Source organism: Schistocerca nitens, chromosome 6, assembly GCF_023898315.1.
Source record: "Schistocerca nitens isolate TAMUIC-IGC-003100 chromosome 6, iqSchNite1.1, whole genome shotgun sequence".
NCBI lineage: Eukaryota > Metazoa > Arthropoda > Insecta > Orthoptera > Acrididae > Schistocerca > Schistocerca nitens.
In genome coordinates this window covers 472,485,565-472,510,669 of record NC_064619.1, presented here as the reverse complement: position 1 = coordinate 472,510,669, position 25,105 = coordinate 472,485,565, and the positions used below count along the sequence as shown (strand labels likewise).

Below are 25,105 nucleotides of genomic sequence, written 5' to 3'. Positions count from 1 at the left end.
CAATAGAGATGTGTAAACCATGACTTTGGTTTTAATTCTTCTACTTTACTGCACTTTCAATTGCTTTGCTGATTCTTGTGCCCATAGTAGCACTCCCATAAAAGTTACGCTTTCGCTGAAGTCTTCTTAAGTTTTCATTTCTATGTCGTTTCATTACCCTTCAATTATCATAAATCAACTGTTCAGAAATTTAAAGAACTTGTACATCTTCGGAATATTGGATACCTATGTTCGTCCATCCATTGAACAAATAGGGCATTCAGTACCTTTCAAATTCTACTTCTTCGTGTGCTGTGTTATATTACCCTCACCAACTTCCATTTTTGAAGTAAGAGATCAGAGTCCTCCCGATAGGTTAGCCTCTTAGGTTAGACCGCACGTGTTTCGAGTTGAGCTTATTAAATTTTATGAGTATCAAATAAATAATAAGCTAAAATCCGTCAGCTTATGTGTTCTGGTGGTAATATTTTTAGAAATATTAAAGTGGTACGTACCTAGCACTGTACTCAACGAAAGCACAAGAAAACATAAATCTAGAAGCTATGTACCTAAGTTTTTGTAGCTACACGGAAGAGAGTTATTGAAATGTGCAAGTCAAATGGCATTCACGGTAAAAAAGGTGTATGGAGTATGAGAGAAAGATTGTTTGTATTCCGCAGTATATTTTCAGGTCTGCAAGACCTTCAGCACAGTGTTGCCAAGAGCATTCTGAAAGTTAATTAGAAAATTGTGACGAATCAATTCACACTACGATACCGTCATCGTATTGCAAAATACCGACCGCATTTTAGGCAGAAGAATTACTTGCTTCACCTTACATTTTTTCCATTTTTGTAAACTATCAGCTGCAGTAATGTATTGCCTAAAAATTTTACGTTACATCGCTTTATTCTAGTCTTCTATGTTGTAGGTCGGGAGTTATTAGCTGCCATTTAGTCTTTCTGTGTATTCTTTCTAGAGTTAGATGCTACCATGAACTAAACTGTGCTTTATCATAGACATTAGAGAATATTCCATCTTTTATTACTGAATTTACATGTGTGTATCAAAAATGTTTCGCCCATACGCCCTAGGCATCTTGAAAGCTGAGTGATATAAAATATAATTCTAATCAGTTTTTCTCTATATAATGAAGCATAATCTTAGCTACAACTTACGAAAAGTGCTGTAAATAATAACAATATTATTGGGCTTCAGTCACAAATCCTGATATCTTCATATTTACTACGCAACAAACCACCACTATGTGACGTTGGCTTCTTTTGTGTTTGCGTTATTGTTTCATGTCAAGTCATTAGGAAGTTGGGAAGTAAATTATTTATCATTGTTACCTAACTAAATATCCTAAAATTCCCCAAATATTCTTAATCTTTTTCATTAATTTTTTTGGGACAAATTATTTTTTCATTTTGTAGTTATCAATACAGCCATAAACGTTACGGAATACTCCAGACTGTGACAAAAAACTAACGTCAGACGTATATGCCACTCATCTGACTCATATCATAGCCCCCACATATCTCCCAAAAGGCTTTTCTTTGTGAAATAGAATTTTTTTTTAAATAAACAAGTGCCTCCTGTGACAGCATATTCCCCTTTAACATTACTATAGTCCTGAAAGTTTTACAACAAATCCCTGGGGATAGTGCCCACGATATAATCAGCAGTGGGCATGAACTCTCTCTGAATTCTGAGTAGTTCTCAATGTTGTGCATACGTTCGTAGCATTAATTCCTTCGTTTACTGGTACGACGTTGCATCCACATGCTAATCAACTCTTATTCGCCCAATGGAGTTCAATGAAATGAAGCATTACTGTGATAACACTAAGAGTCTGCAGTTTATGTTTGGCACTTGCAAAGCAACTCGTCACGCTCCTGTTACTAGCAGGTGCTGTGTCCACGTACCTATCATATCATATTCACGTATGCTGATCAGCCAGACTATTATGACCACCGACCTACTGTCGATCAGTTCAGGCACAGGAGGGGAACACAGAGCTGAGTTCGAGTGATGAGTTGGCCGTCCCATCTCGTCACAGCTGAACCCGATCGAATAAATCTGGGATGTGTTTCAACGTGGTGTCAAGCTCATTTCCCCCCACCATGGAATATCCTGGAATTAGGTGATATGTTTGTGCGGATGTGGTGCCAACTCTCTCCTGTGACCTACTAAGGTCCCATTGCAGCCATGCCGTGACACATCAACGCTGTTATCCGTGACATAGGCTGACGTACTGGTTGTTAGGTAGGTGGTCATAATGTTCTGGCTGATCATTGTAGTACAAGTATAGTCAGTCGTTAATGAGTGAATACTATCTAACTGTTGAGGGCGTCAAATGTTGATTACGTTTTAGTTCCTGTGTTATGTAGCGCTATATTGCATGTGGCTCAGTGAGGTGAGTGTAAATGTCGAATTTACAGGAACTAATTTTTTGTTCTTGAAAGCACCGATATTTAGTCACTCTAGTCTTTTAAGTATAATCCTTAGTGCTAATGATATTGCTAGTAAACTTAGCAAATTTTTAATGGGTAGTCCGTGGCCTCCAAATGTTTCCAGTGGTGAACCGTCAGCACAAAGGTCCTGAATTTTTTTGTATATTTTTCGTTTTCTTTTTTTTAGTTAATGTTTCTCACATCAGTTTCTTGATCAAATAAAGATAAGGAGGAGTTATTCGGGTCTAACCCAGCTGCATCGACGGAGGAGTAATGACAGATGGAGCTCGCATTGGGGACAAAATCGATCGAGTTTCAGTCCGAAGGAACCATCCATGTGTTTGCCTTAATCTACTCAGAGAAACCGCGGGAGTCTAGATCTTGGTGGTCGGAAGAGAACTTGAACCGCAGTCAACCCGAATGCGAGTCCCCTGCATTACCACAACGCCACTACTCCAAATAAAACAAATAACGAGACAATGTTATTTCAATAATCCGAAGGTTTATTGGATTGGTAGCTGTGGTTTCAGGTGTTATTGGCCACGGCATCTCGGTCGAACAGTTTGGCAGCCATACGGGTCTCTCCAGACGTCATGTTGACGGCGACGCCTCCACACGTCCAGCGTCTGACATGGCGGCTCTCAAGGGCTGCTCGGTGTGAAGTACAGACCTCCATGGTGGGCGCGGAGGACATTGGAGTGATCTGATGACAGATATAAATTTCAAAATTAAAAACGTCACCCTATTACGGTGGGTTGATATGACATCTTTAAAGAAAAGTTCATTATCGTAGGACTGAATGCTAAAAATTAGTTTTCTGTATCTGTAGAAGGGATGTTTCTGTCGCCCCAACTCATCAGCACTAGGATACTAACTATCGCAAATACGAATTTATCCGTGAAAATTACCAGAAATGAATGTTTGCCCCCCTGAGTGTGGCCTATTGTGGTGAAATGCTCTACAAAATTGTTGTACCATGATGGTAGATAGTTGTTACAAGTGTCAGAATATTGTTTTTTAAAGGTTTCTGCAACATTTTAGGAAAAAATCACTTTTCTTTTTTATGTGTGTTGTGGCGTGTGAAAATTAGTTCCCGTCTTTTGCTATTTCCAGTACGACACCTGAGGAAACCGGTCGTGTGAAAGTAAATAAATTTAACACTGAAGCGTTATTTTCAACCTCTGCTTTCTGAGATAGTCGATATCCCGAGCCGACTGATGTATTATCCTGAACTGAGTTATACTCATTAAGGAACGGAGGGAAGAGTGGCTGTTGTTATATGCATCCATACCAAAATAGTACAGTTCCTTAAAACAAGTAGTGGAAATGTTCAGTTTAAATTCGGAGAGTTTCATGGATAATTACGTGACAGAAAAATAATCGATCGTGCAACATAAAATATGGGATCAAAATACCAAGTATAATCGTAGAACACCGAAGGTGAAACTGTGATGAAAACTTTACTATTTTATGGGTGGGAGGGAACATAGAAGAATGTTTTCTGAAAGGCTCTCAATGATATGAAAGTGTAGCAACCATATTGCACTGCTGATTCTTGAGTTTAAGTGTATCCTACCAATACTAGAACGAAAAGAAATGTATGTCGTGAGACGACTACGTATCTGAACACAGTTCACAACTGGTATAAAAGAAGAGCAGATTATGGGTACCGACAAAATTTTTGTGGCTACCAAGAATTTTGTAGCCATGGCGATGTACCTAAGGTGACAGCATTTCAGTTATATTAAAAATCGTAAAACTGTACACTAGAAAAAAACTATGAAGATTCTGCTTATGAAGGGAGCTACGGTGTGACCATGAAACGAGAAATACACTTAGAAACCAAAATCTGTTGTTCTCTGCAGAGATCGAAGTACAACTCACCGTAACAGCACGACTTTAATCCTCTTCCTGCAGCCGTTGCTGCAGCAACTCCACGAAAAAGGCGTCCAGCGTGAACTGACGCTCCTGTTGGAAAAGAACTTATTACTTCTATGTTATCCAACATGTGGAGTAATTCAAAATTTTTGCTAGTTCCTATCACATAAAAGTGTTACGATGTGTTAAATTTATCACATATTTAGCGGAGTATAGATATAGATATTAAGAATATAGTAATTCAATTTTGTATACAAGTAACACAATTCGTATCACGTCTTAGCAATTATTAATACTAACAGATAACTAATATCCCATTATCTATAACATTTTTTGAGGGCGACTGGTTAATGATGTGCTTCTGAAGTTATGCCGTGTTGTTCTTTTTTTATGCCCAACATTTCAATAACTGACCGAGACATTTTCTTTAGGTAGTGTGACGTTTCCCGACTGGTTTGAATCCCAGCAGCAAGTACCATTACTGCAAAGTACGCAGCACATGAACTTTATGGCTGGTATGTCCGTCAAAGTATTGTGTACAGAATGAACAATATGGCGTAACAGCCGGAAGCAGCATCATATTCGAGTGTAAGTTATCGTGTACTGACAAAACGAAAAATTCACTGTGAAACCAAGTGCTACTATTTCTTACACTGTTCGAATTTATACTAACCGGAGTCGGACGGACTTCTTTCTCCTCCTGCAGGCGCTTCTGCAGCAAGTCCTCGAAAAACGCGTCCAAAGTGAACTGACGCTCCTGTTGGAAAAGAACTTATTACTTTTATGTTATCCGACATGTGGAGTAATTCAAAATTTTTGCTAGTTCCTAACACATAAAAGTGTTACGAAGTGTTTCATTTATCACAAATTTAGCAGTGTACAGGTATCATTATTAAACATATAGTAATTCACCGCAGTATCCAAGGAACACCAGTCGTGTGATGTCTCAGCAACAATTAATACTGACAAATAACTAATAACCCATTGTATTTAACATTTTATGAGTGCGACTGGTAATTGATGTGCTTCTGAGGTTATGCCGTGTTGTTGGTCCTGCTTTATGATCAACATTTCAGCAACTGACCGATTCATCATCTTCAGGTCGTGTTACGTTCCCTGACTGGTTTTAGTCCAATCACCGAATACTCATTACCGCAAAGTTCGCAGCACATGAAGTTGATCGCTGGGACGTCCGTCAAAGTATTGTTCACAAAATGAACACAACAATTCGGCCTAATGCCCGGAAGCAGATCAGTAACTAGTATCATATTCGAGAGTAAGTTATCATGTAGTGAGAATACAAAAATTCACTTTGAAACCAAATGCTACTATTCCTTATACTGCTGTAATTTACACTCACCGAAACAGAAAGGACTTCTTTCTCTTCCTGCAGCCGCTTCTGCAGTATCTCCTCAAAAAACGAGTCCAGGGTGAACTGACGCTCCTGTTGGAAAAGAATTTATCAGTTTGATGATGTAGAGCATGTTTAGCATATTAGAGATGGCGGTAGTTCTTTACATTTACATGTGTTGCAAATTATTATATTTATTTCGAATTTTTGGCCTAGAGTTAGTGATAGTGAGTATTCACTGATTGGTTGTAGTATCAGCTAGAATTCTGTTCCTCCGACATTCACTACCATTATCCTACGTACGATGAGTTAAACTGGTACGACAGAGGGCTACAGTGGAACTACCTGAGCCACGGTATTTTTATTACGAGTTCCTCCTTGTTCTTCCTCAGGAAACGAAAGTAAGTGGGACTGTAACAGGTTTTGCTAATTTCTCTGCTCTCTGACTCCACCGTACAATTAGTTTTGTCAATCTCATATTAAACCCGGTCAGCAGGTAACTGGCTGAGCAACCAGATGGTCTGCAATGTCGTCTTCAACCAGTCGTTCGTGTTGGACACATTATAAGTAAAGCTCTGCTCCTAGACTATTGTTCAACATAAATCTCTACGAGTTGACAGGGATGTTTCTATTGTCAAGCCCCTCACATTATTTGTTCAGTGTTAACAAACACCACACCTAATTTCCTGGCATGATAAATCATTTGGTTAGAATCAACTGTCTATGTCTTGGATCAGTGTTAAATTTAATGGCTGTAAATGACAGTTGTTAGAATTGTTTATTCAGCGTTCGGTGTAGATTATCAACTTTATCTTACCTGATGCGAATATAACGTGCTAATAACACGGTGGAGAGGAGCTAGGGCCAGTGGGATCTAGGGGAAAGAGCAAGCAGATAATGTAGCCAAGGAGGGCTGTAGGGAACACAGCGAGACACAGCGAACATACGAGTTTGGAAGATGGTATGAATGGTCAAGCATGCGGCAAGTCTCATACACGTCGCTTTGACACGCTGAAGTCACCCTATCTTCCATCCGCATAGCACACATTTCTAATGGCTTCATACTCATGTTAAACGACCACTAGATCTGTGACGCATCTAGTATTAGAATTCTTATACTCCATATTTTACGGCGCTTCTGCGAAGGCAAAGGTAAATTAAGAGGACTCCAGCTCTTTGTTTTACTTGAAGTCGAAACGACTATGGCAAATTTTATAAATTTTATGTAGGTCTGGAGACAAGGTCACAGTTTAGGATACAGACGTTTATGAGCTCTAGTGATCAACAAATCCATCCATCCACCAGTGACATTCATAGCTGCCGGTATTTATATCTGATCACGAAATCTAACAACATCCTGGAGAGCAGTATGCTGACTACATGTTCCTCCATACAGTGACGTATATCGGCTGACTATGACGAGGCGGTCGATCGGTACCTTTGTAACTTCAGAGGCCTGTTTGGACGGAGTTATGTAGTTAGCTGGTACTTTATATAATCGGCACAATCATCACTCGAACAGAGATGCCTATCTAAGACGTGTTATTTACAATGACATGACACATGGGATGTTTGTAGCAAATCAAATATTCATTTACAGTAAATCGTGACAGTTTGCAGTATCTACTGACCATGTTATGTACAATCAGGCAGCTCTCAGACTTTACTGCTTTCCATGTTACGTTACCAGTGATGAAACGTGAGGTGGCTCACCTGCACAGTACCCCGAACAGCGACCAAGTTCTTCTCCCCTCCCACACGCCGGGAGAAAAACTTCTTCACGCGTCGGAACATTGCTGTAACGATAACAAACAGCACGTTAGGTATGGCCAGACCGTGGCCATGAGTAAGTCTTACAGCAGTGTCTCACAACTGGATCACAAGAAAAACGTGGGACCGTGACGACACCTCTGTAAACTTAACTTATGTAATAAAAGCAACTGTCAGTGAAATAACCTACATATACAGTCCATATATTTGATTAAGCTTATACATTTGGTACTAGTCGTGAATTAGTTATTTTAATTCTTTTTTCAAAAATAAGTTGTGGATGAATCAAAATATTAGATCTACAACTTTGCTTCTGCCGTTTTCAATAGACGGCAGTAGCGGCAAGTGGGGTTCGGGTGGTTGGTCATAGGTGTAATACTATAAGCTTAGGCATATGTAAACATAATGTCATAAAAATATTAGTCGATTTGTGATTGCATCATAAAGTTATTCTCGATTAAGAACGTCAACTTGCGTACTCATTTCTCGCCATTTGCGGGAAGTTTTAATTTTCTACTTTAACATGAAGAAATCGGCGGCTGTGGCTCTTAAAATGCTAAGTAGGACCAATGGTGAGGGAACTATTAGTGGAAGAACGTGCAGACAATGTTTTCAACGACTTAACAACGGTGATTTTGATGTCAAAGACCTGCATGTCGGTGGAAGACAGAACGTTTCCGTAGCTACTGAAACAGACGAAGACAGTCACAGGACATCATTATCCAAAACAATTGATGCGTTCCAGCGCAGCACCGAAACACAAACGCCTCAATACAGCGATAGACACGTAAAGGTAATTTTGCAGCAGGTCAAAGCTCGACCCCATGTCGCAAAACCCGTTGAAACGAGAAGTCCTGCCCCTCTCGCCGTATTCTCCATACGTTGCTGTCTCTGACTACCACCTTTTTCGATCAGTCGCATACAGTCTGGCTGACCAACACTTCTGATCGTATGAACTAGTGCAAAATTGAATCGATTCATGTATTCCCACAAAAGGCCCCCAGTTCTTCCGCCACTGGATTCGTATGCCATCCGAAAGATGGGAGAATGTAGTGGCCAGAGATGGGCAATACTAGAATCATAATTTTTTGTAAGGTTTTCACAACAAAGCCCCGAACGTCGTGAAAAAAACGGTGGAAGCAAAGTTGTAGAGCTGTAACAGTTCTTAGCAGTCAGGCAAAGGCGTGCTCATTACGCGGTACTTTTATTATTAGAGGATAAATTTCTTTTTATAGCAACTATCTGAAAGCATAGATATTAGACGGAACAGTAATTAGCCAGAAGTACAACACTCCATTAGTTTCAGATATACACCTAGTTCAGTTTTTACAACTTTCGATTTGGTCAGTTGTTACAGTTTGATTTGATAACTATCTGTCTCTGAGGAAGGAACAAAAATATGTTTTACATGTATGTACCTTATTGTGTTGGCCGTGGAATAAAGTCACTAATTAATAAACTACGCTATAATCTCGTGGCTTAAATCAAAAACCCTTCCGCGGTTTATGACGAGAATACGATTTTTACGGCTATCCATGTTACCGAGTCAATGTATTCTCGCCTTGCTGCACTGTTCGTTCTTTGTGTCAGAGTCATCAACTACTTATGTGTAACCCTAAATCAAAGGCATTCTTTATCATCAAGTGAGCTAAACAATAATCTGTATGACACATGAACAACATTTGCGACTAAAAACTGCTACGCAACGGTGACTTCAAAAGGAAGATAACAGAAGAATTGCTTATAAGCACCTAATAGCTTTAATGTTTAACAGTGCTCAAAGATATTCATGCTATTTCCTTGAGTAAGAGAAAAAGATAATATTTTTGCTATACTGCCACGTCAGCTCAGTATTATCCTACGCAACTGGAACCTATTTACGAGTTTTCTTTTTCACAGACGGCAGAAAATTACAGTAGCACGAACCAACAATGACACATACCATGTGCATATGTAGCAGAAAACGAGAGAGAGGTGACGCCGTTCTCATTGTGAAACTAAGCTATAAATTTTAGAATATACTATTCTAGCACTTGAACATTGTCAACAACTCAATAGAGAAATCTGTCTCTAAAAGTCAAGCATTATAGGAACCTTCTGAAGCTGCATGACATATTGAAACAAGCCCTGGAATGTAAATCGAAGAGCGTTTTCCTTTTCAAAGGAAGCACTATCACTAATAACATGTTGCGAAATCACATCACTGTACATCGTTATGCTTCAGTTTCCCAGTACTTCTCCACTAAATACTCATTCGAAAAAAAAATTATTCGATATTCTAAATGAAGAGGTATACTGTAAATAAGTAGGTGACAAATAAATTAATGGCTCTTGCCTCTCGGCGAGTACATTGTACCTCGCTTTTTAAGCAGGGAATTCGCTCCGTTCAAAGCTTCTAAAGCATCTCAAGAACTTCAAAATATTTCGTCAATTATTCTAGAAACACAAAATCCAACACTATAACGCTTCAGTCAAAATTAAAAGTCCCTTTACTCAATAACTCACAGAACGAATTCGGTTCGATACTTTAAGTACTCGGGAGAATACGGAAGTAACTGCTACGCAACAGTCCACCACGGTTAAGGTGTCATAGGAAGGTTGTTAGCAAACCCTGTAGTCGGCCTTAAACACGACCTCCGTAACGGCAGAGCACATCATTGTACAGGAACGTCGATATCAATAGTTAAACAAGAGCTGCTATAAAATTTTAAGTAATTTAAATCCATACAGTTGGAATCATTATACAAAATGTGTTCTTCTTCGTAGACGGAAGAAATTCCAGCAATATGACCCTACAATGATCACAGGCAGTATGTGTAATCGACAACACAGGAAACACTGTTACACAGCAATCATTGTGAAAGTATGTAATTAAAGGAAGCAGAGTCTACGAAGACAACCACCGATAACACTTAACAGTCCGATTACATTCTTGGAGATGACGATCACAAGATAGACCATCACGGTCGAAAACAATCGTAAAAAAGGATTTTATAGAGGAGTCGTCGTGCACATTCCATTAGAGACAATCGATTTCGGTCTAGAATGAGGCCGGCATCTGGTTCGAAAATCGTCTCAGCTATGCTTTCGTATAATTCCAATAGCAGTTATCAAGGTACATAACTCGACCATTGATATTATCCGTATATACATAACACTGGGAAAAAAGGTCTATGAGGTTAAATGGACGTATTGTAACGTACATACAGTTAACATCAACGATGGAACAATGTAAATACGAAACCGCTATTTCAGTTCATAGCTGAAATCGTTTTTGGACTTGATGACGGTCTGATCCCCACTGGAATCGATACTTTCTAATAAAATGTACTGCTACAGTTGCGTATTGCATAATGCAGTTCTTAACAAACATAGAAAAGCCCTCGAAGTTATTGTACGAGCACATAAAATCAAAGTAATGGGACAGCTGTAGGAATGAGACAGTTCTGGGCAGCAACAAACTAAAACAAGAAGTTTGATAACGCTAAGATCATTCAAACCAAAATATCGAACAATATCTCACACGAATTCATCTAGAATAAGCCCAACAAAAAGATAAGGAAAACACAAAATTGGATTCGAATAATTCGCTTGATCTACATTGATCAAACCAAGTCAGGGGTGCAGACACACATCCACAAAACAACAACATAATACAAAAAACACACACACTAATTCTTTCGGAAAAGACAGGAACTATTCGACAACAAACCTACAAAAATTCTAAAAAAACACAAGTGGAATCACAGTGTACAGTGCACATATATACAAGGTGATTCACGAAGACATGCAGACTAAAGAAAGATGTTTATCATAGGTCCGCAGACGTTTGGTTACGGAGTTACGGCTATTAAGAGATTTTGCCTGAGATTTAGCAACTTTGCTAATATGAAGCCATCGCAACACAGTATGAGGTTAAAGTAATGCACGATTTCCATTTATTTTGTTGTTGCTGGTCTGGTGAATCTAATAAAACATGTCCCAGACGTGCATGTGCAATAGTTTTCCAGAACATGCGGAGAAGCAAAGATTATTATACAAGTAAATTTGTTTACTTTTCATTAAGAATGTAGAAAAGTTTGTCATTATTTGCAACCGTTAGTGAGTTTTTTCAGTCGTTTCCTAACCTTGTACGTACACTGTACAACTTCCTTAACACTGAGCTTTGCTTTTGCCAGTAACATGAATTCATGTGTGCTATGGTATTAATAAAAGCAGATAATCTGAAAAATTAATACCGTTCCTGTTAACATTATTACCATCATTTTTCCAAAATTAAAATCACTACTACTTCTGTTGAAAACTTTGTGCAATTGTCTGGAATTTAAAAAGAAGAAATTTGGTCAAGTAGTTAATGAATTAAAAATTTCACGAAATTACTTCTTTGCTTCTCTGGATGTTCTGGAAAACTATTGCAGATACATGTCTGGGACATGTTTCATTGCATTCACCGTATCAATGACGACAAAATAAATGGAAATCGTGCTTTACTTTAACCTCGTACAGTTTGCGATGGCTACATATTAGCGAAGTTGCTAAATTTCAGGAAAAATCTTTTTTTAGCCGTAACTCCGTAATTAGACATCTGCGGACCTATGTTTACATGAACATTTTTCTTTAGTTTTACTTGTAGAATAATATATTAAAATATTTGCATATCTTCGTGAATCACCCTGTATATCAATGGAGAACAGCAATATCACAAACACACACACACACACACACACACACACACACACACACACACACACACACACAAAGAACAAGACGCACATGAATTTCTTCGGAATAAGCCGAAAAAAGCGAAAGAGTAAGTAAATTTCGAGTAAACTTTATTGCTTAAGCGAGAACACTGATACAAGAGAAAACTCCACATTGCAACGACTTAATCGAAAAGTAACTCACACAAATTCTTCCAGAATAAACATTGAGAAAATAAACACTAAAATTTGGAATCACACTATAAACGAAAATAAGCAGGTGAAAAACCGAAAACATGTAAGTGACTAATAAATACCAAAGACTCGATCCCATTTACCTAAACAATTACTATGTACCACAGCACCAAAACAATAATACACCGAAAGGGTGAGCCAGCGGTAACAATAAAATGAACCCTATAAAAGAGTAGACTCTATATACGCAGACCCTCAGCGACATCACATTCGAAGAAAAAACCGGCCAATAATTCATAAGTTAAAAACCACGAATAACATTACCACTCGTTCAACTCAAGACCATTTCTGCAATGAACTTAGGTTCCCTGCCAACCTCTCCACACACAAGTCGCCGACATTGCAAATACAGCTAAATAATTGAAACGATCAGCATGGTAATAATTATATCTAATCACTTTAGTTGCAAAAGATTGTCTTCCGCTCTTAAGGTAATGCCTACCCTCACCCTCGGAAATCGTGCGGAATACAGAAAGAAACAAGTAAATATTTGTCAGCAAACAAAACAAAAATATAATCGCAACTAATTTCTCCATTGACAATTTAACCTGTAGCAACAAATTTCTCCATCGTAAGTTTAACCTGTGATCTCAAATTGCCCCTGCCCCTCCTCCCTCCCCCCCCCCCACCACCAACAAACAACACCATCGTATATCAAGACATATTTGGAATAAACAGCATATTTTACAAACTTTGTAGATTACACTAGTAACTAATACAAACGCAGATAACATTTAATAACAGGCCGCTTACACCTTTCGCAACGTAAAGTCATGACGTCACACAAGACGTCTAGGATAAAACTAGACGAATTGAATCGGACAGAGCACTTGATATTGATGTCATTGTTAAACTAAGCAATTAATTTGGGAATACACAACGAAATCTCATGAACTTTAAGAAAAATTAGGTATAGAAGTCTGCCTCTACAAGTAACCATATGACATCTTAAACTCCATGAAAATTTGAAACAAAGGCTATTTCACGTTGTATACTATTAATAACTGCATGTTCTGAAGTAATACTACATTCCTCCGCACGCTTCAATTTTCCAGGACTTCTCCACTACATACTCAGTCATTTACAAGCTTTTACGATATTCTGGCGCCAGATGATTGCGTATGGTCAATAAATATGCAACAGTTAAGTCAATAGCTTATACCTCTTGCGGGTACGATGCACCTCGCCTCTGAAGCTGGGCGTTCGCTTCGCTGAAGCTTCTAAAGCTCCTCAAGAACTTTAAAATGTTTCGCTAGATGTGCTCGAAACACAAAATACAGCACTGAAGTACTTAATTGACAACTAAAGCTTCTTACACTCAATAACTCGCTGAACGAATTCGTATGAACACTTCGAGTACTCCAGAGAATACGGAAGTAATTTCTAGGCAACGGTACTCGACGGTTTAGATGACATGGCATTGTTGTTAGCATACCCTGTGATCAACATTAAGCAGCAACCCCGGTAACTGCAGAGCGCATCATTGTTTAGGGACGTCGATATCAACAGTCAAACAAGCACTGGACTTAAATTTTAAGCAATTTTAATCTATGTAAAACGAAATAATCATTTTTTGGGATTGAAAGATACCCAGAGGTATCCAAATAATGAAAACACCCCAATAGCCGATAAACTCCCAATGGATTTAATAGTTAACAATGCGAAGCGCGTGAAAAAATTAATGAGACTGACAACACACCGAGCGATCTGACAACGCCTTGTAACAACAACACATGTGTAGAGCTGTTTGTCATCTCTTCCACTTGCTGATCAGTACAGCCGTTACGTCATTTTTGAAAGCGCCGTCAGGGAAGTTCTGTTTGTTTTTTTCTTTGCGTGTTACGAAAGTGTTGTAGCGTGTTACGAAGAGCGGAATTCAGAGCTATGTTACGCCATCGAGTGTGACGTTTGAAAACCTGAAACAATCCTATCGGGAACATTCCTTATTAACAGCCCAAGTTTCTCGGTGGCACAAATCATTTCTGGAAGGCCGACAACACTTTGAGATGAACCTCGTTCAGGGAGACCTTCAGCTACTAAAACCGACGAATACGTCGATCATGTGTTCTCTTGTGAAATCAGACTTATGTGTAACAATAAAGACGGTGGATTGACATGTTAAACACTTTCACCATACATGCCGGCCGTTGTGGCCGAGCGGTTCTAGGCGCTTCAGTTTGGAACCGCGCGACCGCTATGGTCGCAGGTTCGAATCCTGCTTCGGGCATGGATGTTTGTGATGTCCTTAGGTTAGTTAGGTTTCAGTAGTTCTAAGTTCTAGGGGACTGATGACCTCCGATGTTAAGTCCCATAGTGCTCAGAGCCAATAAAATTTCACCATACATCAAATTTAGACCTTACTCTTGCACGTATGAGTGATTTGTGCCAAATGGTGCCGAGAGACCTCACAACTGAGCAGGAGGACAGTCGCAAAAACGAGTGCGTTGATCCTCTTGAGAGGACTGCCAGTGACCACGAATGGTTCAGTCGTGTAATCACAGGTCATGATTTCTGAGTACGGTCCTGAGACAAAGCGGCAAAGTAAGGAGTTCTAAAAAAATGGTTCAAATGGCTCTGAGCACTATGGGACTCAACATCTTAGGTCATAAGTCCCCTAGAACTTAGAACTACTTAAACCTAACTAACCTATGGACATCACACACACCCATGCCCGAGGCAGGATTCGAACCTGCGACCGTAGCAGTCCCGCGGTTCCGGACTGCAGCGCCAGAACCGCACGGCCACCGCGGCCGGCAAACTGTTCTACATTGAGACACATCCCCCACCGATAAAAGCTCGAATGAGCAAATCAAAGATCAAAGCAAAACTGACTTGCGTTTTTGACATATTTGCATAAAGAATTGGTTCATCTGTGTTACAACGATATCCTTGAAAAGCTCAGGAAAGAGGTGAATCGAGTGAGACCAGACATTGCAGATTGCATGCTGCATCACGATAGCGCCCCATGCCACACTGCCACTTCCATCACAGAGGCATTTCTGTTGTCCTACAGCCTCCCCCCCCCCCCCCATACACACACCCGTATTCACGTAATATTGGTCGTTGTGACTTATTTCTTTTTCCATAATTAAAAAATGTCTTAAAATTACCTCGTTTTGGGACTCCGGAGAACATTTAAGAGCATTTGACCTACATGGTAAAGCCTTTCATCGCTTCCACCGATACCAGGGAACAACGACTTCGCCGGCCTATTTCTGCCGATTGGCACTACTTTTCAGGAGACATTATTGTCGATTGAAAGAAATAAAACCTTGGTAAATTAGAAATCAGTCTCATTGCTTTTCTCACACACCACGTATGCCAAGATATTAATTCACATGTCTTGTGCAACAGAAGAGATAAACTGTTTTGTTATGGTGCCAGCTTTACTCAATACGATGCAGTCGACTTGGTACGAGTTCGAAAATAAATTTTCCTTCGCACACGCCAAAAAATTCCAGTAGCACTAACCTCCAACATCGCAGGGAGTACGTATGAGTAATCCGTGAGGGAGAAAGATTGGTTACACCGTCATCATTGTGGAACTAAGCTATTAATTTGATAGACGGCCGAGGCGGCCGAGCGGTTCTAGGCGCTACAGTCTGGAACCGCGTGACGTTACGGTCGCAGGTTCGAATCCTGCCTCGGGCATGGCTGTGTGTGAGGTCCTTAGGTTAGTTAGGTTTAAATAGTTCTAAGTTCTAGGGGACTGATGACCTCAGAAATTAAGTCCCATAGTGCTCAGAGCCATTTAAACCAATTAATTTGATAATACATGATGCAAGACCATGAACATCGTCAAAAACTAAGTTCAGAAATCTGCCTCTACAAGTAAACATCCAACCTTTGAAACCGCATAAAGAAGTAAAACAATGAGCTATTCACGTTATCGTTAACAACTACATCTTCTGAAATCATACCACTCTCCACCACACGCATCAATTTTCCAGTTCTTATCCAGTACATACTCAGCCATTTACAAGCTTATACGATACTCTAACAGCAAACGATTCTTTACGATAAATAAACAGATGATACTTAAATTAATGTCTCATACCTCTTGCTGGCACAACGCTCCTCGCCTCTGAAGCTTGGCGTTCGCTTCGCTGAAAGCTTCTAAAGCTTCTCAAGAACTTTCAAATGTTTCGCTAGATGTTCTCGAAACACAAAATTCAACACTTCAATACTTAGCTCACAACTAAAGCTTCTGACACTCAATAACTCAGACAGCGAATTCGTATAGGCACTTCTGGTACTCCAGAGAATACGGAAGTAATTGCTAGGCAACGGTATATGACGGTTTGGGCGACATGGCATTGTTGTTAGCATACACTGTGATCTGTATTAAACAGCAACCCCAGTAAATGTACAGCATCCATTATTTAGCAACGTCGATATCAATGGTTAAACGACCACGGACTTAAAATTTTATAAAAGTTAAAGTTCAGGTTATCGGAGAATGACATCGAATCATAACGACGTCGAATGCTCGTGCCTTCGATCCCGCACTTAGTCATATGTTGAAATATTTCTACACTGCAGAGAAATTGATTCCCTCAGCGCATGTGACTTCCATCTGACTTCGATGTCCGTTTGTTTGATACCACTAACCTGTGTCACGGTTTATAAATTTCCTATATCTTTCGATTAATCTCTTCATCGTAAAAATGGAAGACTTGTCAATGCGACGGATCAAATGAGGGATAAGTGCTTTTATTGGCCTCATCCATACATTTTATTACTTTATCAATACATTTAACGCATAAAAGTATTGTGTAACGCCTTTTATATCCTATAACTGGTGTTCTGAAAAGAACCATTTTAGACGGTAAACTTACATTGCCCAACTAAGCTAGGCTGGCTTAGAGAACAAATGGCTGACATGTCGCTCTGAAATGGCCTCTTGCGTCATGGAACTTTTCCTTGGGTTCTCAGGTGGGCGAATATTAGCAGAAAGCTGCGTAGATTCTCCGTAAGGCCACCCCTGTGATGTCGAGCCAGGTGTCTCAACATTCTTACTGTCACATGATCAGTTCTACAGACTCACGTCAAGTACTACGAAATAATGCCAAAAAGCGAAACATTTAGTTATGTAGGAATAACGTCATTTAGATGTAGACTTTATAAGTCCGATAATGAAGGCCCTTGTACAGCACAGTGAAGCAGATAATTAGTCGCATTCATCCAAACTCCGTACAAAAATTACTTCGTCATGTAACTTCTAAGATAATAAGACGTTTTTGTAACTATCAAACTAAGAAATTACTAAAAACTGAAATTACCTACTCAGCTGATGCAAATCGTACCTGTAGTTAGATAAGAATAGAAAAGTCTACATCTCAACAACAGTGGTATATAGCCAAATATTACAGTTAGTTAAGCTCCAATTATTCTGCTCCCTCTCCATTGTCACCGTACGCCTACCATCCTATCACTAACTTACCCGGGGACGCTCTAAAGCAAAGTGCCATGTAGTGAAGAGCTTCACTATGATCATAAAAATACCGTGCATATATCACTTTGGAATGGCCACAAATAATTTTTAACATTATAAATATTAGACGGTCTCTTTCCGTAACTAATGAAAGTGTAAATAATTTTATCGTTTCAAATTTGTTCGGCATTTCAGAGGGTAAGTTTGAGCCTATACATCTCAAAGGCCCACCGCTCAATGCGGGTTGGGCTAAAGACTTTTTTTACACTTATCACTTCTTTCACGTTCGACAATGATTCCTTAATGTGACAGATTCGAGGTCAGTCCATGGTTTGTATTCTATGTTAAACTGCAGGCCGATTGTAACAGATTCGCTAAATCAGTTATAAGGACGAGGAAGCGACAATACCATGCCTAGTAAATTACTGCGGTGTTCGCACGAACTTTCGTGTTGATGACAGTTTCATTATTACATTTATGCATTACATAGATTTCCTTGTACACTTCGGAAATATTTTTAAATAGATGTGAATGATTTGCGAAATACACTCCTTGAAATGGAAAAAAGAACACATTGACACCGGTGTGTCAGACCCACCATACTTGCTCCGGACACTGCGAGAGGGCTGTACAAGCAATGATCACACGCACGGCACAGCGGACACACCAGGAACCGCGGTGTTGGCCGTCGAATGGCGCTAGCTGCGCAGCATTTGTGCACCGCCGCCGTCAGTGTCAGCCAGTTTGCCGTGGCATACGGAGCTCCATCGCAGTCTTTAACACTGGTAGCATGCCGCGACTGCGTGGACGTGAACCGTATGTGCAGTTGACGGACTTTGAGCGAGGGCGTATAGTGGGCATGCGGGAGGCCGGGTGGACGTACCGCCGAATTGCTCAACACGTGGGGCGTGAGGTCTCCACAGTACATCGATGTTGTCGCCAGTGGTCGGCGGAAGGTGCACGAGCCCGTCGACCTGGGACCGGACCGCAGCGACGCACGGATGCACGCCAAGACCGTAGGATCCTACGCAGTGCCGTAGGGGACCGCACCGCCACTTCCCAGCAAATTAGGGACACTGTTGCTCCTGGGGTATCGGCGAGGACCATTCGCAACCGTCTCCATGAAGCTGGGCTACGGTCCCGCACACCGTTAGGCCGTCTTCCGCTCACGCCCCAACATCGTGCAGCCCGCCTCCAGTGGTGTCGCGACAGGCGTGAATGGAGGGACGAATGGAGACGTGTCGTCTTCAGCGATGAGAGTCGCTTCTGCCTTGGTGCCAATAATGGTCGTATGCGTGTTTGGCGCCGTGCAGGTGAGCGCCACAATCAGGACTGCATACGACCGAGGCACACAGGGCCAACACCCGGCATCATGGTGTGGGGAGCGATCTCCTACACTGGCTGTACACCACTGGTGATCGTCGAGGGGACACTGAATAGTGCACGGTACATCCAAACCGTCATCGAACCCATCGTTCTACCATTCCTAGACCGGCAAGGGAACTTGCTGTTCCAACAGGACAATGCACGTCCGCATGTATCCCGTGCCACCCAACGTGCTCTAGAAGGTGTAAGTCGACTACCCTGGCCAGCAAGATCTCCGGATCTGTCTCCCATTGAGCATGTTTGGGACTGGATGAAGCGTCGTCTCACGCGGTCTGCACGTCCAGCACGAACGCTGGTCCAACTGAGGCGCCAGGTGGAAATGGCATGGCAAGCCGTTCCACAGGACTACATCCAGCATCTCTACGATCGTCTCCATGGGAGAATAGCAGCCTGCATTGCTGCGAAAGGTGGATATACACTGTACTAGTGCCGACATTGTGCATGCTCTGTTGCCTGTGTCTATGTGCCTGTGGTTCTGTCAGTGTGATCATGTAATGTATCTGACCCCAGGAATGTGTCAATAAAGTTTCCCCCTCCTGGGACAATGAATTCACGGTGTTCTTATTTCAATTTCCAGGAGTGTATAATTGTCACCCCAGTCTATCACTTCTGGTAGTCGGGCTCCATGGTGGCCATGAGTCACGCTGGTAGCCGAATACTGTTTGGGGCGTCTCCAGACACATCGTCGCCGTTATTGGGGCTCAGTTCGAAGCCAGAATCATCACTGAAGACAATTCTACTCCAGACAATGCTCTCCCAGGCCGAATGTGACCAACACCGCTGCCAACGGTCTTCTTGTTGTACATTGGTCGATGGCAGTCAGCGTAAGAGGCGCCCTGGGCTCAGCCCTCTTTCGTCTCTCTAGGTCACCATTCCTAATTGACGCTGTGTTCGTCCATGGTCCGCCCATTCTTGCTAGCATCGTTGAATAGTTGCGTGGTTCCTATGCAAATGTCGCGCGACGGGCCGATTACTCAAACCGGCTTCTTTGAACTAAACTACACATCTTCTTTCAAATGCTGACATCTGCTGATATTGTTCAGTAACTAAATTCTCAAACATTTTATGCCCTGAGATCAGCATTACCCTTGTTTGTTTTCCTTGCTAGCTGTGAGGTGAAATTGTGCTCCAGCGTTACACATTCATCCATTGGTTGCTAGAGTTTCCATGTTTTCATTTTCCTTCGAGACCTGTATGAATATCAATTTTTGATCAATTTGAGTCGTTTTGTGTGTTTTAGAGCGTATATTAGATGCTAAAATCGAAAGAGAAGCCAAGTTGTTATAATAATCGGAAATGTGTGGTAGTCACCATCTACGAATCGCTGAAATAAGTTACTTTTAAAGCATTCAATTAGGCTCTTCTTCAGTCGTATCAGAATAAGCATGTCATCGTTGTGTACGTGGAATACACACTACCGTATCACCTGTTAGTGGACGTTAATATGTCGTATGTCTATTCCTCACCTTTATGACGACTTTAGCTCTGATGAGATCACTTTCAATAAGCTTCTGAATTTCTGTGTAGGAACAGCTACCTGTTCTCCATCTAGAGACGAAACCAGATGGAGAAGTGATGTTGGCCGCTAAAGTGTTGATCAAAGTCGACTTTCTAACTCATCCTAACGGTGATCCATTGTGTGGAGGTGGGACTTAGGCCAACCAATTTCTGCGATGTTATACAAAACAGCTAAAAAGACATGGAACAGTAGAAAACCTTGGATATCACAGGAGATATTGGACTTACTTGATGAAACGAAAAAATAATAAAGAAGGAGAAAATGAAGTTCGCAAAAGGAAATACAGACGTCTAACGAATGAGATGGACAGCTGCGGTGAAATGGTTAAGCAGGAATGACTAGAGGACAAATGCAAGCCCATAGAAACGTGTGTAACTAGGGGAAAGGTAGATAACGCCTATAGGAAAATTAAAGAGAGCTTTGAAGATGAGAATATCAGCTATATGAAACTAGTAGCTCAGATGGGAAAGCAAGGAAGGGAAAGCTGATTGGAAACGTAATTGAATGGAATGGGCAGCCGGCCTCGGTGTCCGAGCGGTTCAAGGCGCTCAGTCCGGAACCGCGCGACTGCTACGGTCGCAGGTTCCAATCCTGCCTCGGGCATGAATGTGTGTGATGTACTTAGTTTGGTTAGGTTTAAGTAGTTCTAAGTTTAGGGGACTGATGACCTCAGATGTTAAGTCCCATACTGCTTAGAGCCATTTTTTGTAATGGGCAATGTGTCAAAACGTGGATTTAAGATGAACATCAAGAAAATCAAAACAAGGTTAATGAAACGGAGGCGAATTAAATCAGCCACGCTTATGGAATTACCAACTGCGTTACGAAAAATAGTATATGACTTTTGCTATTAGGGCTGTGACATAACTGATGATGACCGAAAAAGGAAGGATATAAAATGTGTACTCGCAATGGTAATAAAGGCGTGTGTGGAGAAGACAAATTTGTTAACATTGCATGTAGATTTAAGTGTTAGAAAGTCCGTTCTGATGTTATCTGTCTGGAATGTAGCCTTGTACGAAAATGAACTGTGGACGATAAACAATTCGGAAAACAAGAGAGTAGAGCCTTTAAAATGTGTCGCTTTAGGAGAATGCTGAAAATTAAATTGGTAGATCGCGTAGCTAATGAGAAAGTACTGAACCGAAATTGGGTGAAAAGAGATTAGTACCGTCACTTGACTAAAAGGAGGGATCGGTTGGCAGGACACATTTCGAGACATGAACTAAAAATCAAGTAAACATTACAGAAGGAAAAAAAGAGATAAATATAGTAAGCAAGTTCAACGTAAGTAAGTTGCAGTGGTTCTTCGGATATGCTTGCCCAAGACGGAGTAGCATGGAAAACTGCATCAGAGTAGTCTTTGGATTGAAGACCGCAACAGAAATTTTTTGCATATACATTTACCTACGTTCACACACGTACACCAGAGGCAATCGTTTGGTGGAAAATAACGTGCGCGACTTCTAGATATTTCCCTTCCTGTTCCATTCGCAAACTGAACTGCGGGAAAAAGGCTATCTCTATGGCTCTGTATGAGCCCTAATTTATCTTGCCTTCGCGGTCCTTACGCGAAATTCACATTTGTGGAAGTTGAATCGTTTTGCAGTCAGTTGAAAATACCTGTTCTGACAACAGTGTTTGGCGAAAAGAACGTCGTCCTTTCTCCAGGAATTCCCATAGCCTTTACAAGGCATCTCCGTAACACTTCCTTGTTGATCGAGCCTACCAATAACAAACCTAGCAGCAAGCCTCAGGACTACTTCGATTATTCCGTTTAATTCCAGCTGGTGAGTTTCCCAAATACTCGATCAGTACTCAACAACTGGTCACACTTCTGGTCTATACGCAATATCCTTTGTAGATGAACTACACTTTTCCGATATTCTCCCAGTAAAGCAAAGCCTTTCCAGCTGCAATCCTTATACGCTTGTTCGATTCCATACCCCTTTGCAACGTTATTCCTAGGTATTTAATCGAAGTGATTGTGTCAATCAGGAAAATTTACAATTCCGTTTAATTCAACTGAATTAATTGCTAAGAATTTTAGACCTGTTATCCGGAAACTAAACAGAACAGGTCACACATATTCATTAATTATGGTAACACTCCGTTTTATATTAATACTTAGTAATGAATCATGTTAACTGCAGTTATCGGTGATATTAATGAAGAAATAAAACAGAATATTTGAAAAATAAGACTTAATAAAATCACAAAATAAAGGGGATTATCAAACGTTCCATGTGAATAACTTAAATCTTAAATTACTAGATATATTACTTACAGCCTCGGAAGAACTTGACGTTTCCCGACAATGCTACAGTATTCTACATCGCTCACAGTTGTATATGCATGCCTCGATATATATATATATATATATATATATATATATATATATATATATATATATATATATACCATTTTTTTGTAGAGCGCCACAGTCTGCAGTCTCTCTCTACCTGGAAGACGGGGCATTTCAGAACGGCATGATCAGCCGAACCTTTCTCTCCGCATTCACAGATTGCAAATCCCGATTCAGATGGTTGTGATACGGATCGCGACCTGTTAATAGCTGCACCATACCTCGAGTAGGGACAGCGACGCGCGGTTTGATCCTGCTCCTGCTTGGGAATATGGTGTTAACACGCCTTGCCATGCTCGTAGTGTCCCAGTCGGACTGCCAGTCATCTAACTTCTAGGCTCTTAATGTCGTTTATCAATAATATGTGTTCCTATGATTTCATGCACACGATCATATTGCTCACGGCTCAGGCAATACGGTGCTGCCCAGTTACGTATCACGGTATCCCTCGGACATATCCCGAGGATTGCCAGTAAACCCTACGCAGATGTTATGCGAAAGTCAAACGTGTACTTCAGAAATAGGCTCCACTGAATTGGTCACAGTATTCCATTGTCGCACCTTGGTCTAAGGCGATGGCCCCAGACGCTGTCAATGAAGTCCACAATGGTGTGGAAGATAGCTTCATAATATGACCGCACCACGTGAAACGGTAATTTGGAATCAGCGGCATCAGCAAGGGCAATCTTCTGCATAATTTTGCCTCTTTCTGAGTAACATATTTTACATGCTATAGAACATTTCTTTTTTCGTCTAGAAAATGCCTAAATATCTATAAACAGTGCTTCGTTTTACAGGTATTCATTCAAGCCTCAGGAAACGATCTCTGGTAAAAGAAAGTCTTCCCTTCAGAAGTATGTATATAGTTTTGTAAATAACCATAATAAGTTTGTTTATCTTACAAAAGTGCTGCATCTGAGGAAGCGCAGTTTTCATCTTTTGCTACAGTCTCGCCCCGTAGTCTGGAGACACAACTACTAGGATGTCATCTGCGTATGCAACAACATCTTCAGTAGTATCTCCTCCGTCTAGTAGATTTAATACTGGTTCAATACTAAGATCTCAGAACAGTGGACGACTTAAGGAGCTTTGAGGGGGGGGGGGGTCCTTGGCAATCGTTTTGATGACCTTGCCCTGTCTCGCAAGTCACTTGACTCTACGTCCATTACAATAATCTACAAAGCCCTTAGACAGACATCTCGGGTCACTGAGATCTCGAGAGCGTGCCAATATCGTAGGCCATCAAAGATTCTCAAATGCGCCTGCAATGTCAGTCATGAGGCGTGACTGAATACTTCGCTGTCGAATTTTCTACAATCTGAGGATCTCTAGTAACCACATGGTATACAGATTTCCCTTTTCTGAATCCATATTCACACTGGTTTAGACCCAAGGGCAGACGTTTGTGAACTTTGACCAAGGTGTTTAATAAGCAAATAGGTCTATAGCTTTTCGATGAGGCCGGTTATTTTTCGTTTCTCTTTTTAATCATTACTGCTCTAGCTGTTTTCCGTGTCGCCGGGATCCTTACTAGTCGCAATGCCTGTACGGTAACACCACGTCATCTGTTCTTCATTGTTGGCACTACTCATGACGGCAGGTAACGTTCACCAGGCAATCACTTCCATCGCTTTCCCATCGGGTATATCCTGAGTCATCTGTACTTCTCTCGAGTCATCCACTCTCCACTGGAGTCGCTCCCTGCAACACTTCAACCATGCCTTACCACTGATTACAGAAACGTGTGACTGAGGCACACATTCCTTTTAACCCCCTACGGTTGCTACGTTCCTGGTAGCAGTTTCAAACTCAAGAGTGATGCCTTCCGCTCATTTCATGCGATTTTCTACAACCACCCTCCGCAATGCTCTACGTTGCCTGTTCGTCAGTTAAGTACGTTCTGCCTGGTCTTTGTTTGCTGTGGTTGTTTCTTCACATTTCCACTTCAAATTAACATAACTAACAGTCGAGTTAGGTAGCTGTAAGCGCGTTGGGACGTCCCTGATAGATTT

General features: G+C 41.0%; 2 long non-coding RNA genes across 7 annotated transcripts in view; one reads left to right on the top strand and one right to left on the bottom strand.

The window, feature by feature from the left end:
* The window catches only part of LOC126263059 (uncharacterized), a 498,584-nt gene that overhangs the window by 64,246 nt on the left and 409,233 nt on the right, over positions 1 to 25,105 (top strand). The window lies entirely within an intron of this gene.
* LOC126263060 (uncharacterized) overlaps positions 5,725 to 25,105 on the bottom strand; it is a 98,361-nt gene continuing 78,980 nt past the window's right edge. Inside the window, exon 3 of the long non-coding RNA XR_007546815.1 lies at positions 5,725 to 5,757. This is a non-coding gene — a long non-coding RNA (uncharacterized LOC126263060). The remainder of the gene's footprint in view (positions 5,758 to 25,105) is intronic.